The 17,355-nt window shown below is 36.8% G+C and overlaps 1 pseudogene across 1 annotated transcript in view; it reads right to left on the minus strand.

The window, feature by feature from the left end:
• The window catches only part of LOC143680457 (phosphatidylinositol 3,4,5-trisphosphate 3-phosphatase TPTE2-like), a 64,107-nt pseudogene extending 52,818 nt beyond the window's left edge, over positions 1–11,289 (minus strand). Inside the window, exons 1-3 of the transcript XR_013174058.1 lie at positions 10,287–11,289; positions 9,319–9,372; positions 8,998–9,060 (exon numbers count right to left, since the gene is read on the minus strand). The product of XR_013174058.1 is annotated as a phosphatidylinositol 3,4,5-trisphosphate 3-phosphatase TPTE2-like (transcript). The remainder of the gene's footprint in view (positions 1–8,997; positions 9,061–9,318; positions 9,373–10,286) is intronic.
• Positions 11,290–17,355: the final 6,066 nt, after the last annotated feature.

Here is a 17,355-nt window from a genome sequence, read left to right on the forward strand (position 1 = left end):
GAATGAAAAACTAAACTTCATCTACTTAGTAAAATTTTTCCTTGCCTATAAACTCCCAATCCCAACTTTATTGTAATGCTAAACTTAGGGTCAACTAATGTAACACAATATTTAAGGAGATAAATGGTAGAAGGAATCTGTTCCAACTCCAACCCTCCTGTTAGCAAGCTGTGGAGATCTTGCGAAAGGCATCAAACCCTGGGCAGACTTCAATTTCCGAAGCAATAATATGAGGGATTTCAGGGTTGGGCAAAGTTCGTTAACAATGTTCTTGTCCTTTAGACATGATGCTCAGTGACTATGACAAATAAACATCACATTTAGGGTTGGAAATATACTTAGGAGGGAAGGAATTTAAGTAAGATAAATTTCAAAGAAGAAACACCCTAAAGACTGGGCCCCTTCTACTAATAAAAAATCCACTTAGAGTAGCCATTTAGTGGAACTTTCCATAAGGCTTCATTTTATTCTATGACTGGAGACAAAGTAGAGGGCTCACCAAGAGGCTTTTGGGTACCAATTTCATGCCTTGCAGAAGCCTCCAACCAGGAACCCAAATCCACCTCAAGTGGGATCAGACTCAAGGCAGTGCTCATAGTCTGTGACCATGGCTGAAGACTACAGAGGATAGATTCTTTAAGAATACACATTCTTCTCTTCTGCACATGGATCATTCTCCAGGACAGACCTTATTTTAGATCACAAAACAAGTCTCAATAAATGCAATAGATTAAAATCTACAATATAACTTCTCCACCATAATGGTTGAGGCTAGAAATCATGAACAGAGGGAGAAATGGAAAATTCACAAATTTGTGGAAGTTAAACAATGCAATCTTAAACAAACAATAGGCCAGAGAAGAAGGTACAAGCAAAAATAGAAAATTACTTGAGGCAAATGAAAATGAAAACAAAAACACGACATAGCAAATTTATGAGATGCAGCAAAGGCATTTCTGAGAGGGAGATTTATAGTTCTAAATGCTTACATTAAAAAAGAAGAAAGATCTTAAAAGACCTAACATCACACTTGAAGAAACTATACAAAAGAAGAGCAAACAAACCCAAAGCAAGCATAAGGAAGGAAATGATAAATATGAGAGAGAAGATATGAAACAGAGATTTCAACAGTCAAGAGGTTATCCTGGAGGTCATTCTTATGCATTATATAGATATTCTTACTTTATGGTGTATTGGAGTGGCTGAATAGAAGTACATGAAACTGTTGTGTTCCAGTAGCCTTGATTCTTGAAGATGACTGATAGATAGATAGAGCTTTCACAATGTGACCATGTGATTGTGAAAATCTTGTGTCTGATGCTCCTTTTATCCAGGGTATGGATGGAGGATTAAAAAAATAAGGACTTTCCCGGTGCCTGCTCATGTAAAAAAAAGGACCAAAATAAATAAATAAAAGTAATGAGGGGAGATAAGAGGTAAAAAAAAAAATGGGTCGATTGAAATAGTAGTGGTCACGGGTAAGAGGCATGGGAGTATGAGTTTTTCTTTTGATTTTTATTTCTTTTTCTGGAATGATACAAATGTTCTAAAATTGATCATGGTGGTGAATACACAACTATGTGATGATATTGTGAGCGACTGATTGTATACTTTGGCTGGACTGTATGTGTGTGAAGATATCTCAATAAAAATATTAAAAATACATAGAATCAATAAATTCAAAAGTTGGTGCTTTGAAAAAATCAATAAACTTGCAAAAACTTCGGATAGACTGACAGAGACAGAGAGAATATACAAATAAATGAAGTCAGAAATGAAAGGGGAGACATAACTATTGAAACCACAGAAACAAAAGCATTCTAAGAGCTTATAAACAACTATATTCCCCAAAACTGGATAAACCAAAAAGAAATGGACAAATTCCTAAAAACACACAAACTACTGAGTCAAGAAGAAATAGAAGATCTCAACCGACCAATAACTGGTAAGGAAACAGGGTCAGTAATAAAAAACCTCCTTCCCCGCCCCCCACAAAAAAATTCCCAGGATTAGATGGCACCATTGATGAATTTCAGCAAGCATTACAGAAAATTAACAGTAATCCTGCTCAAACTCATCCAAAAACACTGAAGAGGAGGGAACACTTCCTAACTCATTCTATCAGGCCAGTATCACCCTAATACCAAAACTAGATAAAGATATCAAAAGAGAAGAAAATTATAGACCAATATCCTTTATGAGTATAGATATAAAAATACTCAACAAAATATTAGCAAACTAAATTCAAGAGCACATTAAAAGAATTATATACCAGGATCAAACAGGTTTTATCCTTGTATGCAAGGGTGGTTCATTGTAAGATAATTAAGTTAATGCACCATGTTCTAGTTTGCTAGCTGCTGGAATGCAATATACCAGAAACGGAACAGCTTTTAAAAAGGGGAATTTAATAAGTTGCTAGTTTACAGTTCCAAGGCTGAGAAAATGTCCCAATTAACACAAGTCTATAGAAATGTCCAATCTAAGGCATCCAGAGAAAGATACCTTGGTTCAAGAATGCCAATGAAGTTTGGGGTTTCTCTCTCAAGTGAGTAGGCACATGGCAAACACGGTCAGGGTTACTCTTGCATCTGGAAGGGCACATGGTGAGCAAATCTGCTAACTTTCTCTCCTGGTTTCCGGTTTCATGAAGCCTCCCGGGAGGTGTTTTCCTTCTTCATCTCCAAAGGTTGCTGGCTTGTGGGCTCTCTGCTTCTCGTGGCTATGTCATTCTTCTCTGCTGTTTCTGAATCTCCTTCATTCTCCAAAATGTTTCCTCTTTTATAGGACTTCAGAAACAAATCAAGACCGATCCAAATGGGTGGAGACATGTCGTCACCTAATCCAGCTTAACAACCACTCTTGATTAAATCACATCTCCAGGGAGATGATCTGATTACAGTTTCAAACATACAGTATTGAATAGGGATTATTCTGCCTTTACAAAATGGGATTTTGATTAAAACATGGCTTTTCAAGGGTACATACATCCTTTCAAACCAGCACACACCACCTTAAGGGAACAAAGAAAAGACATGCATGATCATGTCAATTTATACAGAGAAAGCATTTGATAAAATCCTCCACCCCTTGTGAAAAAACAGAGAAAACTAGGAAAAGAAGCAAATTTCCTCAATATGATAAGCGGTATATGTGAAAAACATACCGCTAACATACTCAATGGTAAAAAACTGAAAGCTTTCCTTCTATTCTTAAGCTTATTATAAGGCCTCAGTAATCAAAACAGCATGGCATTGGCAAAAGGATAAGGAAATAGATAAATGGAACCAAATTTACAGTTCAGAAATAACTCCCCATACTTATGGTCAACTGATTTTTGACAAAATGCCAAACCAGTAGTCTCTTCAACAAATAGTTCTGGGGTAAATGGATGTCCGTATGCAAAAGAATGAAGCTTGGACCCATAACATACCATATACATAAATCAACCTAAAATGGATCAAAATCCAAAGAACCAGAAGTATAAAACTCCTAGAAGAAAACATAGGGAAGCACCTTTAGGACTTTGTGTTAGGCAATCTTTTCTTCGACTTTATATCCAAAGCACAAGCAACAAAAGAAAACAGTAGATAAATGGGATCTCATCAAAATTAAATAATCTTGTGCATCAAAGGACTTTATCATGAAAGTGAAATGACAAACCATAGAATGAAAGCATATATTTGGGAACTATATACTTACAAGGGTTTAATATCAAGAATATAAAAAAGAAATTCAACAACTCAACAATAAAAAGACAAAGAAACTTATTATAAAATGCACAAAAGGCTTGAGTAGACATTTCCCCAAAGAAGATAAACAAATGGCTAATAAGTACATGAAAAGATGCTCAATAATGTTCACCATTAGGGAAAAACAAATCAAAGCAGGAAGAGAGGAGGACTGTGGGAAGATGGTGGAGTAGGTAGCTCCAGGGCTCAGTTCCTCCACCAAAACAACTATTGAACTAGAATAGGAATTGAACAGGAATTGTCTGAAGAAACAATTTTGAAACTCTGAGGTCTAGTGAGACATGGTGCAGCATCCAGGGAAGAGCTGGAGAATGAGGCCAGTAAACTGTTGAATTTCACCCTCTGTATAGTGGCTTCCATTTCCCATCCACTAGCTGCATGGCTGTCAACAGGTGGGTCTACAGCCTGATCTTCCGGTGTGGTTTGCTGATGTCAGGGTGGACTATAAGGACCCCTCCTTCAAACTCCAGGTGTGTGTGGTTTGATGGCTGATCACTTCATATCACCATTGGCTTGCTCTGATGGCAACCATTTGTCCCAATTCCCCTTAGGCAAAAGTGGCAGAGGAGTCATTAAGAGGCAGTATTCTTTTTTTTCTTTTCTCTTTCCATTCCCATTTGTGAGTGAAAGTAATTTGGAAAAATCACAATTGATGGTCCAGCCCTCATCAACAACAATAAAAAACTAGTAATCCCAGAGGAGTGGGAGAACTAGGCTTCCAGAGTTATAACAACATAACAATCAGAATATCCAGTTTCCATCAAAAAAATTTAAAAAATAAAAAATTACAAAACACACAAAGAAATACGGAAGTATGGCTCATTTACAGGAAAAAGAACTTTCCAGAAACCGTCCCTGAGGAAACTTATATATTGGAACTACTGGTCAAAGACTTTACATCAACCATCGTAAATATGTTCCATGAGCTAAAGGAATCCATATATAAAGAAACAAAGGAAATTAGGAAAATGTCTGAACAGAATGAAGAGATGGAAATTATAAAAGGAATCAAACAGAAATTTTAGAGTTGCAAAGCACAATAATTGAACTGAATAACACTCTAGAATGAATTCGACAGATCTGAACAAGCAGAAGAAAGGATGAGCAAACTTGAAGACAAGACAATTGAAATTACCCACTGTGTGAAGAAGTAAGAAAAAATGAAGAAAAATGAACAGAGCTTGAGGCACCTGTGGAACACCATCAAACATACCAAATTATGCATCACTGGACATCCAGTAGGGCAAGAGAGAAAGAAATGAGAAGAAAATAATATTTGAAGAAATAACGGCCAAAAATTTCTCAATGAAAGACATGAATATATACATCCAGGAAGCTCAATGCATTTCAAGCAGGTTAGACTCTAAGAGATCTACAACAAGACACATTAAAGGGAAACTGTCAAAATCTAAAAACAAAGAGAGGATTTTGAAAGCTTGTCACATACAAGGAAATCTCTATAAAATTTAACAGTGGATTTCTCATCAGGAACCATGGAGGCCAGAAATAGTGGGATGATGTATTTAAAGACCTTGAAGAAAAAAACCTGTCACCAAGAATTTTACAGCTGGCAAAATTATCTTATTAAAATTGAAAAAAGGGAGAAATTAAAACACTTACAGATAAACAAAAGCTGGAAGAGTTTATTACCAGAATACCTGCCCTACAAGAACTCCTAAAGGGAGCTGAAATAACAGGCCAATAGATAGTAATTCAAAGCCATAAGAAGAAATAAATATCATTGGTAAAGATAACTACATCAGTAAATATTAAAAAAAAAAACCCATAATGATACACAATTAAAAAAATGGAAACTAACAAGTGCTGGACAGGATGTAGAGTAATAAGAACACATGTTCATTTCTGGTAGGAACGTAAAATGATGCATCCAGGGTGGGCCATGGTGGCTCAGCAGGCAAGAGTGCTTGCCTGCCACACCAGAAGATCTGGGTTTGATTCCCGGTGCCTGCCCATGGAAAAAAAAATGATGCATCCACTGTGGAAAATAGTTTTGTAGTTCCTTAGAAAGCTAAGTAGAGAATTACCATATGGCCCCGCAATCCCACGTCTAGGCATATACCCTAAAGAGCTGAAAGCAGGGAATCAAACAGATATTTGTGCATTGATGCTTACCATGCATTATTTACAATTGCCAAAAGATGGAAGCAACCCATGTGTTGATCAATAGTTGAATAGATAAAAATGTAGTATGTGTATGCAATGTAATATTATTTAATCATAAAAAAGAATGAAGTTCTGATTTCTGCTACAACATGGATGAACCTTGAAAACACCATGTTGAGTGAAACAAGCAAAACACAAAAGGAAAAATATTGCATGATCTCACTTATAGGCAATCATTAGAATATGACAATTCATAAAGCCAGGAAGTAGAATACAGGTTATCAGGGTCCAGGGCAGGGATAGGAAATGGAGAGTTAACACTTAATTGGTACAGAATTTCTATTTGGAGTGATGGAAAGTTTTGGTAATGGATGGTGATGATGGTAGCACAACACTGTGAATCAAGTTACACCAATGAACTGTAAATCTGAAAGTGGTACAAGATTTTAGGAAATTTTAGGTATATATACCAGAATTAAAATTTCAAAACAGCATAGAATTGTACAATACAAACAGTAAACTCTAATGTAAAGTATGGACTACAGATAATGGCATAATTATACTAATATTGTTTCATCATTCTAAAAACACTAATGGAAATTGTTAATAATAGGGGAAATTGTGTTTCCCCTATTAGTAACAGTTATATGTGTTCCCATATATGGGGGTTATATGGGAACTCTGTACGGCATGATTTTTCTGTAGACATACAACTTCTCCAATTCATAAAAATCTCAACAAGAAAAAATTTAAAAACTAAGTAGTTAAAAAGATGCTTCTCCTGAGAAATTCTGTAGATTGCAAATAATCACAAGAAAAGATGTTTAATATCATCAGTCATTGCAAAATTGCAATTGAAAGCCACAAGATGCCTCTACTCACCAATTACAAGGTTTTAAAAAATGGACAGTACCAAGCACAGGCAAGGATTTGCAGTAACTGGAACTCTCACAGAGTACAAAAATGGCATAGCCATTTTGGAAAATGTTTGGTAATTTCTTATAAAATTAAGAATATACTTAACTGTAAAACTCAACAATTCTGTAGATTGCTAGGCATTGATGAAAAATGCCTAGGTCTACACAAAGAACTTATATGCAAATATTCACAACAACATAACTCATACCCAAATCAGAACTAATCCACATATCCATCAATGGTTGAACGGACAAGAAAATGCTATATTAATAAAATTAATATAATGGAATGGAATATAATGGAATGCTACTCAACAATTAAAAGGAACAGACTACTGGCACGCGCAAAAATATGGATAGATCTGTACAGCATTATGCTAAGGGATAGAAGCCCATTTCAATTGGCTACATATGTTTTATTCCATTTTATGATATTATGAAAAAGGTAAAACTATAGGGCAGAAAATAGATCAGTAATTGCCCGGGACTAGGCATTGGGGAAGGGGTTGAATACAAAGGGACTTGAGAAATTTGGGGGAGATGATAGAACTTTTTGGTATCATGAATTGTGGTTACACGGTTGGAGGCATGTTTCCAAACTCGTAGAATTGTGCCACACAATGCAAAAAATTGATTATATATAAATTATACCTTAATTTTGTAAAGCATGCTGTAAATTATATCTTTTTTTTTTTTGCATGTGCAGGCACCAGGAATTGAACCTGGGTCTCTGGTATGGCATGTAAATTGTATCTTAATGTTCAAAAAGTGTGCTGAAATCAAGTTAAATGATATAATAGAATAGAGTCAGGAAACAAGACCCAGTACTAAAATCAGATTATGATAGAGAGGACATTTAAAAAATGTCAGAATAAAGTATAAAGTTTTCAATAACTGGTTCAATAATTAAGTCATATTTATGTAGTACCTAATATGTTGTTCAGATACTGGAGATACAGAAGTAAGCAAAACAGACAAAACTCCTGCCTTCATAGTGCTTGCATTATTGCAGTAAAGACAAAGCACAGATAAAGTAAATAAGTAAATAACATAGTAACTTATAAGGTGATAGATGTTAAGGGGACCATTAAAATGGGATGAGAACAATGGAAAGGGATGCTACTTTGATGTTGGGATAACTAACAGTCATTTGGGGGAAAAAGTGGATTCCTACATCTTATATCTTAACACAAAAATAAGTTCTGAGTATAAACTATTTTCAAAAGGATGACATATTTGACACATGAAGATAATAAACCTCGATCTGACAAATGGAACCGATTTAACACAGTGCCTGACACACAGTAAATTCTCAATAAAAATGCTCACTGCTTTGATCACCATTATCAATATCATCTGGCACACTCTAGTGCTCTTCTTATTAATTAAGGGGCAGAATAAACTCTTGACTTCTCATGAAGAAAGAGGTTGCAGAAAGAGTAACTTCATGGGCAATTTGAAAAATTATTTGCATTCATTAGTTTTTCCTTCATTTTCCATTAATCTTTGTCTAGATACAAACATTGAAACAGTGATCTGCTAATTTTCTCTTTGGCACTATTTACTCAATAATGATGCAAAAGATGAATGGTTCAATAAAGGTTAAAAAAAGGCAGAAAAAAACCCTCATGAATTATTTGCCAGTTCAGACACATGCAACTGTGAGAATGTAGTTTCCTTTGAGGAATGCCTTCAGCCCAGTTCAGTAGGAAGTACTTTGGGTGAGTTTATGCAGAAACAAGTCAAACTTAATAAAAATACCAATCAACATGAAGAAACTTTTAATCAACAAAATATATTCCCTTTGCTATCAGTCCCATTAGTTTATAGTCAGCATTGAAAAACCCAGGAATTAGGATATTTCCAGGAAAAATATGGAAGGATAATAATTGAAGAATAAACTGTATCCTCTATTCAACTTAAGTAAGACACTAGTAAAAAGAAATAATAATTTATTCAGGATATTTTCACACTTCTAACTAGAAGATCTTTTCATTGTGAATAGAGGAAATTATTTTTCTCAAACATAGTACTTGTCTACAAAGTAAAAACTAGCATAATTGATTGTATATCCTTTTTTCTCCAGAATATTTTCATCCTTTTTCAGAGCTTTCCAGTTTGCTTCTTTCTGGGCATCAGCCCCGTCTTCCCACAGATAAGAGATTCATCAGTGCTCTCTCCCTCCACCACTCAAAGTGACTTACTTATGTAGAGCAGTGAGGTGAATGTCTTCATCACCATCATCTGGCTTGGAAAGATGTCCTTTTCTGTTCAAAGTCAACACATGCAAAAACACATTATTAGAGATTCTCTACTTCAAACAACAGCGTAGTCATTTTATTTGAACAACATGAATTTCTTGAATCTAAAATACAGTAAACATGATATAGCTAACCCCAAGACCAAACTTTTAAAAAATAATTTTAGAATCAGTATCCAGAAACTCTTCATTACCATGGATGTCTCTGAGACTGAATTTTACAAATTCAATTTATCTCTCCTCTAAATAAATATTTATATCTCACCTGCTGCTGATGGGTGCATCAACAGACACTGATGGCACTTTATTCAGGTCAGTGCTAAAAGGATTAAAAATGTATCTGGTCAGATACCAAATGACTTACTTTTTTGGTTTAAATAAGGTACAATTGTTCTACAACTTATAAACCATAAAAATTATATTAAATTAGTTATGTGGAACCTGATACTGCATTTTTTCCCAAGAGTTAAGGCCATATACGTTTGCAATGAAAATCTTAGTCCAGTCAAAAAAAAAAAAAAGCCAATGAATCAAGATTTAAGTACAGTTCTTTATTTCTTCTCCAAACCACCATGTACCACAGCAATCTGAGGTTAAAATTACTTCAAACTACAACTTCAGTTTGTAAATACACATTATTCTGAATCCACCTCATTCTGTGCCTTCTAAACCCTTCCCACTTCTTATTCTTCACAAAAAAGGGTTATCTTTCCTACAGCTCAGTGATTGACTAACTAAAGGTGTGAGGCAGGAAATCAGTCCAATTTGATGCTGGGTCTAGGTATTGGGAGATCAGCCTCAAAAGGAGGCAGAGCTCTGGAGGGTCAGGGACAGATCAGGGACTATAGGCTCCTTTCCTTTCTGCCCAGGGTTTTGCTCTTTCCTGTCCTGTGCTACCTCCCTCCCTCCTTGCTTCCAAACAGCATCCTCTCTTCCTTGGTCCACTCTGGTAGAGTCTCATATACAGGCATTTTGATAGTTTCCAAGGATTTGCCTGCTAACTAAAGTCACACACAGACTAGGAGTGGAAATCTCTAATGATCTTTTTTCCTATATTTTAAAACTAGACCAAAACCAGAAAGAAAACCACATAAAGAGGCTTATAGAGAGAAGATTTTAGACAAAGGTCAAGAAAATTCTGTAATGCCATGATGACACCAAGAATGAATTTAACAAATCTCAATCTCTGTCTCTCTGTCTTAAGGTGCATGTGTGTGTGCACACACATCCTACCTTTCATTGTCGGCTCTTGTAGAGACTGTCAGTGTATTCGGGTTAGTAATGAAAGGAATGAGATACAGACACAGACGCCACATGACTTCAAAGACTTGGTTTTTGGTTCAAATTAACTATTATTCTACAACTTATAAATTGGTTGACTTTTAAAAAACATTCATGTGTGCATAAATTATTGGAACCAGTTTGTTACATAGCCATAGAAATAAGGCATTACATATATGTAACAAAGCTTTTAGGCCTGTCGAAAAGTTTAATGAATGAAGATTTTTCTTTATTATTGAAACTTATCCCCATGAATATTATATTGGTGTTAGATCTATTTCAGAACCAAACTTCAATATTTATGTGCCCATTCCTCTTTTCTCTTCTAATTTTCCTGCCCCTTAATTCCTTCTACCACCTGCCTACTCTTATACAACATGGATATCCTATTACAGCTCAGAAAAGGTTTAAATCATAGCAGCCTGAGCCAGGAACTCCATGCAATACAAGGGTGGCTCCTAGTACTGGGCGACCAGTCTCAGCTGTGACAGAACTCTGCACAGTGAAGGACAGATCCAGGATCTTTCAGATCCTTTCACTCTGCTAAGGGCTCCTCTGTTCTCTGATCACTTTATCACCCTCCTCCTTTCCAAAGAGCGTTCTCTCTTCCTTGGTCCACTCCAGTAGAGTCTCACATACAAGCAACAGGCTTTCTTGATAGCTTTCTAAGGGTTTTGACAGCTAGTAACTAATGGCTACAAACAAACCAAGAGTAAGAAGTCTCCCTCTTAGAATCTGTTCCTCTTTTTTCAAATCAACCTCAAAAGAAAAAGAAAGTGAGACCCAGAAGGTTACAATGGGAAGACTTTTGCAGACATTGTCAAGGAATCTCTGTAATGCCATGGATGATTCTGAGAACAAACTTCATAAACCTTAATCTATCTCTCTGTCTCTCACTATATGCATACACACACACACACACACACAAATATACATACACAAATACATATGCATGTATGGAAATATAATTATGTTAAAACTCATATATAACTCACCTTTGATTACTGCCTCCTAAAAAGGTCACTGAGGGGAATCTCAATTGATTTATGTCAGTGCTAAAGGAATAAAAATGTAAATAGTCATATGCCATGTAAATTCATAGACCTTTTTGGCTCAATTATTCTACAACTTATATAATGAATGAAACATGAAATATTCATGTTCAAATTACTGATTTGGACTCTTGTATTTACTTTTCCCCTAGAAATAAAGCTTTATTTAGCTGTAAGAAATTTTTCAGATGCATCAAAAAAACCTAATTAATGAGTTTATAAATACAGTTCTTTATAACTGCATCAGATCACCACATGTAACAACATTTTGAGTTGAAATTTACTGCAAAATTCAACTTCAGATTATAGACATCCTTCTTGATTCATCTAATTCCTTCTTCTAAATCCCTCCTACTTCCTTAATGGATTTCTCCCCTGTCCATCCCACAGTGTTCAAGTAACTGAAGGCTTGAGAAAGGAAATCCATAGAATATGATTCCTGGTCTGAGAGTGAATTTTGCAATTCACACTACCAGCCACAAATACAAGTAGATCTCTGGAGAGCTATGGATAAATCCAGAGTCTATTAGCTCCTTTCCTTTTTGCCAAAGACTCCTCTGTTTCCTGCCCACTTCTACCACCCTCCTTGCTTCCAAAGAATATTCTCTTTTTCTGTGGCCCATTCTGATCGTGTCTCATATACAAGCATTCTGATAATTCTGTAAGGCTTTGCCTGCTAGTAACTAAAGCACACACAGACTTGGAGTGAAAATCTCCCTCTAATGACCCGTTTCCTGTTCTTTTACAACTAGATCCAAAACAGAAAAAGGATTACACATGGAGGCTTATGGTGAGAAGACTAATTGTAAATATTGCTAAGAAAATTCTGTTTTTGCCATGGATGATTCTAGAATGGATTTCCAAATCTCAATTTTTCTCTCTGTCTCTATGCACACACACACACACACACACACACACACACACACACAGATTCTTTATCTTTCATTGCTGCCTCCTTTAGAAATCATGGAAGAGACTGTCAATATACTTGGATTAGTACTAAAGAAATAAAATGGGCATAGATTCCACATGACCTCAAAGACTTTTTTTTTATATACAAATTACCTTCAATTACTCTACAACTTATAAACTGGTTGAATTCTGAAATATAGATGTGTAAATTAGTTACTGGAATTTAGTTTTTCATCTTTCTAGAGAAATAAGGATTTATATGTTCATAACAAAACTTTCTGGTCTGTCAAAAGCTTGATGAATAAAGATTAAAGTTCACTCTATTACTGAAACTTATCCCCATGTATAACATCATACCGATTTGCTTCAAATCCAACTTCAATTTGTATATGCCCAATTCTCTTTTCTAATTTCCTGTTCCCCATCACACTCCACCACCTGCCTACTCTCCACGTAACATGGATATTCTCTCTGTAACTCAGGTTCGAATCATAGCACCCTGAAAGAGGAATTTCAGGTCATATGATGGTGGCTCCAGGTATTGGGGCACCAGCATCAATTAGTGGCAGAACTCTGCACACTGAAGGACAGATCCAGGATCTATCAAATCCATTTCTTTCTCCCAAGGGATCCTCTGTTCCCTGTCCACTTTATCACCCTCCTTGAGTCCAAATACACTTCTAGTTTCACGCATTCTGATAGGGTTTTTTTTAAAGGCTTTTGGCTGCTGGTTATTAAGTGTTTCAAACAGATTAGGATAAAAAGTCTCCCTCTTATGATCTGCTTCACATAAACTCAAAAAGAAACAGATCTCAATACACCAATCATTAGTAAAGAGATGCAGCAATCTTTGTAATATCTTATGTTCTGCCTTGGGTCTCTGCAGACTTAGATCCCCGGGCCTGGTATTTATGGAGTTTACTTCTTTAGCCTCTACTATCCTCCAGGATTCAAGGCAAGTGGAGTTTGTCCTTTAATTCACTAAATTTCTGAGGTGCATTTTAAGGAAATGTGTCATGTTAATGACATCATCTTGTGTGTTTTTATCTCCATTGTTGTGTATTCATTCCCATAATTTCTGCTGTTTCTTTTCCAACTTCTCAACTCTTCTTTATGCACAAATATTTTCTTCTTAATTTTCTTTAGCTCTATATCCACGATTGGGTTATTTTTACCCATATTTTTCCTTCATCTTGTTGAATTCATTTAGGAGATGTTTGAACATCTTTCATTAGTGGTTTGAAATTCTGAGTGATCTCTGAAGTTTTACTTCATTCCTTCACTGAGCCTTATCTTGCTGGTACTTAGAATAGCTTGAGTTTCTCCCTCTTATCTACGGTTTATGTTAAGGCTTTTCTTTCACAATTGGTCCAATTTATGATGGACCTTTAGAGTAGCACATGTTTGATTGTTCAGATTGTCTCAGCTCTTCTGCATGTGATTCATATTCTGGATATGTGGCACAATTTTTAAGATTGTCCTTTTTGTGTAATTGTTTCACCTCCAGGAGAATAGTTCTTTACATTTGTTCCTTCTCCAGGAAACTTGGTCTGCATGGTTTTCGTGTTATCCCTTTACATTTTTTATGTGATGCTTTTCTGCTTTCAGTTCCTTCTCTGTTAGGGTTTCCCTCCATGTGAAGCCAGATGGGGCCAATCCAGAAAGGTATATCTTGCATTTAGGCAGTCCAGCAAATAAATTGGATTCAGCGTATGCCCTTCTTGCCAACGGTTCAGTTGTGGTCAGTTTTTCTCTGCAGGCACTTTGTATGTGGCTCTCCTTCCATTCCTGTGTTCTGACCGAGGTCTCCGTAGATCTGGTCTCCATACCTGGAAATGTGTGGGGTTCTAACTTGCTTTTATGAGGGGCCCTATGGCCTTCATTATGGCAGGATGTGCCCAGGCCATGTGTGACTGTTGTTTCTCAATCTGCACAGGATCCACTAGGGGTGTGGGTCCACACTGGTGGGTCAAGAACGCAAATCTACCTAACTTTTGTGTTTGTTCACTTTTTGCGTGATCCAGTATTTGTACAGTCCTTCTCCAGTAACTATCATACTCCAGAGATCAAAGCATGTGTTGTCCTTCTATTTGGTGATTCTATTTGGTGCAGGGAGAGTTTTCCAGGGGATGTCTTACAATGTCATATTGATGATGTCAGTAGAAACCTATCTGTTTTGTTCCTTCTAATTTCCTCATTCTCACATCCATCTAAGAAACATGGATGTCTTTCCTGCACCTCACTTGGGAATCAAATGATTTCATGACTGAATCAGGGCTCTGTGTAGATGTTGGGGCACAAGCCTCTGATGGTGGCAGAGTACTCCCCCATCAGGAATAAATCCTGGGTATGAGCTACTTTCTTTTATGGGGGGGAATTCTTTGTTCCCTTTCCACTCCTACCACCCTACTTGCCTCCAAAGGTAATTCTCTTTTCTTTATTTCACTCTGTTTAAAGTCTCACACATTGGCATTCTAATAGTTTTCTAAGTATTTTGTCTGCTAGTAACTAAATTTACAAGCAGTCAAAGATTAACAAATCTCCTTTTATGATCTCTTCCCCTTTTCCAAGAAGATTAAATGAGAATGAATGCATCATACAAAGCATATGAAGAGAATGCTTTAGACTATCTAAAACCTTGTATTGCCATAATGCTCTTGTGATTAGCACCATACATCTCAAATTCTTTCTCACCCTCATCTCAAACTCTCTCTCCCCATCTCTCTCTCTCTATTTATGTGATATATATATTTGTGGATGTGTATGCATGTGTGTGTGTGTGTGGGAGTGCACATGCACTGAATATTGTAAGGGTATCTCACCTTTCATTTGGAGCTCCCTCAGAGATTACTGATGTCAATTCATATGGATCAGAACTAAAGGACAAAAAGTGTTCAATCACCACTTGATTTGATAGGATTGATTTTGATTCATATTACTTTACAATTTCTCCTTAAGTTATAAAATTGTTAAACCATGAAAAATAATTCGCAAATATATTAGTCGTTTGGGAACTATTGTTTTAATTTAATTATTATAAGGATTTTTATTTTCTAATGAAGGTCTTTTGCCCATCATAGAAGCATAATGGATAAAGAACTAAGTATATTTGTTTACTATTTACCTAATCTTCATACGTAGAAATATATTTCAAACTCAACTTCAGACATTAGGTATACATTTCTCTTGCATCAGCAATTTTTCTGTATCTGAATTCGTGGAACTATCTCCTTACTTAACTTGGATAACCACCCTGCTGCTAAGATAAGGTTGAAATGACTGCATGCATAAGGCAGGAGCTCCATATAATGTGGTCATCCGTCTAGATATTGCGGCAAAAGCCAGAAATGGAGGGAAAGTTCGGAAGAGTCAGGGTCAGATCCAGGCTCTATTACTCATTTCTTTCAGCAGAGTGTGCCTTTGTTACCTTTTCACTGCTACCAACATCCTTGCTTTCAAAAAGGATTCTCTCTTCCCTGTCCCACTCCTGTAGAGTCTCATCAACAGGCATTCTGATTGTTATCTAAGGGATATTTATGCTAGTAAGTATAGTCACAAACAGACTAGGAGTAAAACATATTCCGCTTTCAACTATTCCTTTTTCTCCAAATAATATTTGTGCTCAGCTCCTGCTGCTGGTAAAGTTTCTTTCCTTTCCCTTCTGGGAAGCAGCCTGTGGGGGAGGGGCACTGGCCACCATGGTTTAGGGAATTCACAGTTCTGGGTGGACTCACAGCTGGTCCAGCTGGTCCAGACTGGGGTACACTGTGTGTCTGGTCACACGCAGTGAAAGAAAAGAAAAGAAAGCATGTTAACTATGAAAGCTTACAGACCATTGAGGAATCTCTGTATTTCCATGCATGCTGTCAAGCGTTTTTCCCATTCAGATCTTATTATTAACTCACCTACTGATATTCTCATCAATGGGCAGTGAAAAGGTTGTTACAGGTTTTTTGTTTCTGCCATTGAAAAAACATTATACAAACAAAAAATCAGAATATGCTGAAGATAATCATGCTAGTTCTCTTGACAGGCATTTCAGGGCATGAAAAGTAACTCACAGCATAATGAATCATGAAGATATGTGACAGGAAATGAAAAATCAGCTTCAGTTGAAGCAGTGGGACATCAGAGACAGCCTCTGTTGTGGGTGTAACTGTGTGTGTGTGTTTGTGAACTGGAATGACGCAGAAATCAGACTGAAGCCGTCTTGATGATTTTACTTCCTTCCCTCTTCCCTTTATCTCCACTGATTTGAATCAAGTAGGAAATGAGAGAGACAGAGAGAGCAGAGATAGGGAGGTAGATATAGGTAATAGCTGGCGAAAGTGTACAGAGAAAATAAAGAGTCCTCAGAGTGATAAGCATTCCAATGGTGAGCACTCATGACTGGGGGCCATTTGGAGGAGGGAAATAAGTATAGGTAGGTCATGGATGGCTTAATTTACATTTACAAGATTTTCTGTACTGAAAGTAGAGCACTGCATCCCACGAAATAGCCAAGATGGCAGTTTAGCACTGTGTGGGATTTAGTTCATCCTCCAGAGCAGCTAATAAATAGCCAGGAACAATACAGAACAACTGCTGTGGCTATATCAGTGACTGGACACACAGTGTACCCCAGTCTGGACCAGCTGGACCAGCTGTGAGTCCAACCAGAACTGTGAATTCCCTAAACCATGGTGGCCAGTGCCCCTCCCCCACAGGCTGCTTCCCAGAGGGGAAAGGAAAGAAACTTTACCAGTAGAAGGAGCTGAGCACAAACAAGCTCCAATTGTGGAATTAATTAACTAATTCTGACTACTAAAAACAGGCACCCAGATCAGTTGAACCTCTAGTAAAAGTGGAGGTTGCTCGTTTTTGCCCTGGAGCAGAGGGAGCAGGACTAATAGAAAAAGAAAAAAAGACAAAACAAAACCAAAACAAAAACAAAACAGAGGTTTTTTTGGATTTGAAAAGGTCTGGGCTCTGAAGGAAAGGAGGGGGCACATAGGACGTGGAGTTACACAGAGCAACGTACCAACTTAAGCTCTTGATTGGCAAACATGAGGAATGGG

The sequence above is a fragment of the Tamandua tetradactyla genome, chromosome 4 (genome assembly GCF_023851605.1).
Source record: "Tamandua tetradactyla isolate mTamTet1 chromosome 4, mTamTet1.pri, whole genome shotgun sequence".
NCBI classification, from domain to species: Eukaryota; Metazoa; Chordata; class Mammalia; order Pilosa; family Myrmecophagidae; genus Tamandua; species Tamandua tetradactyla.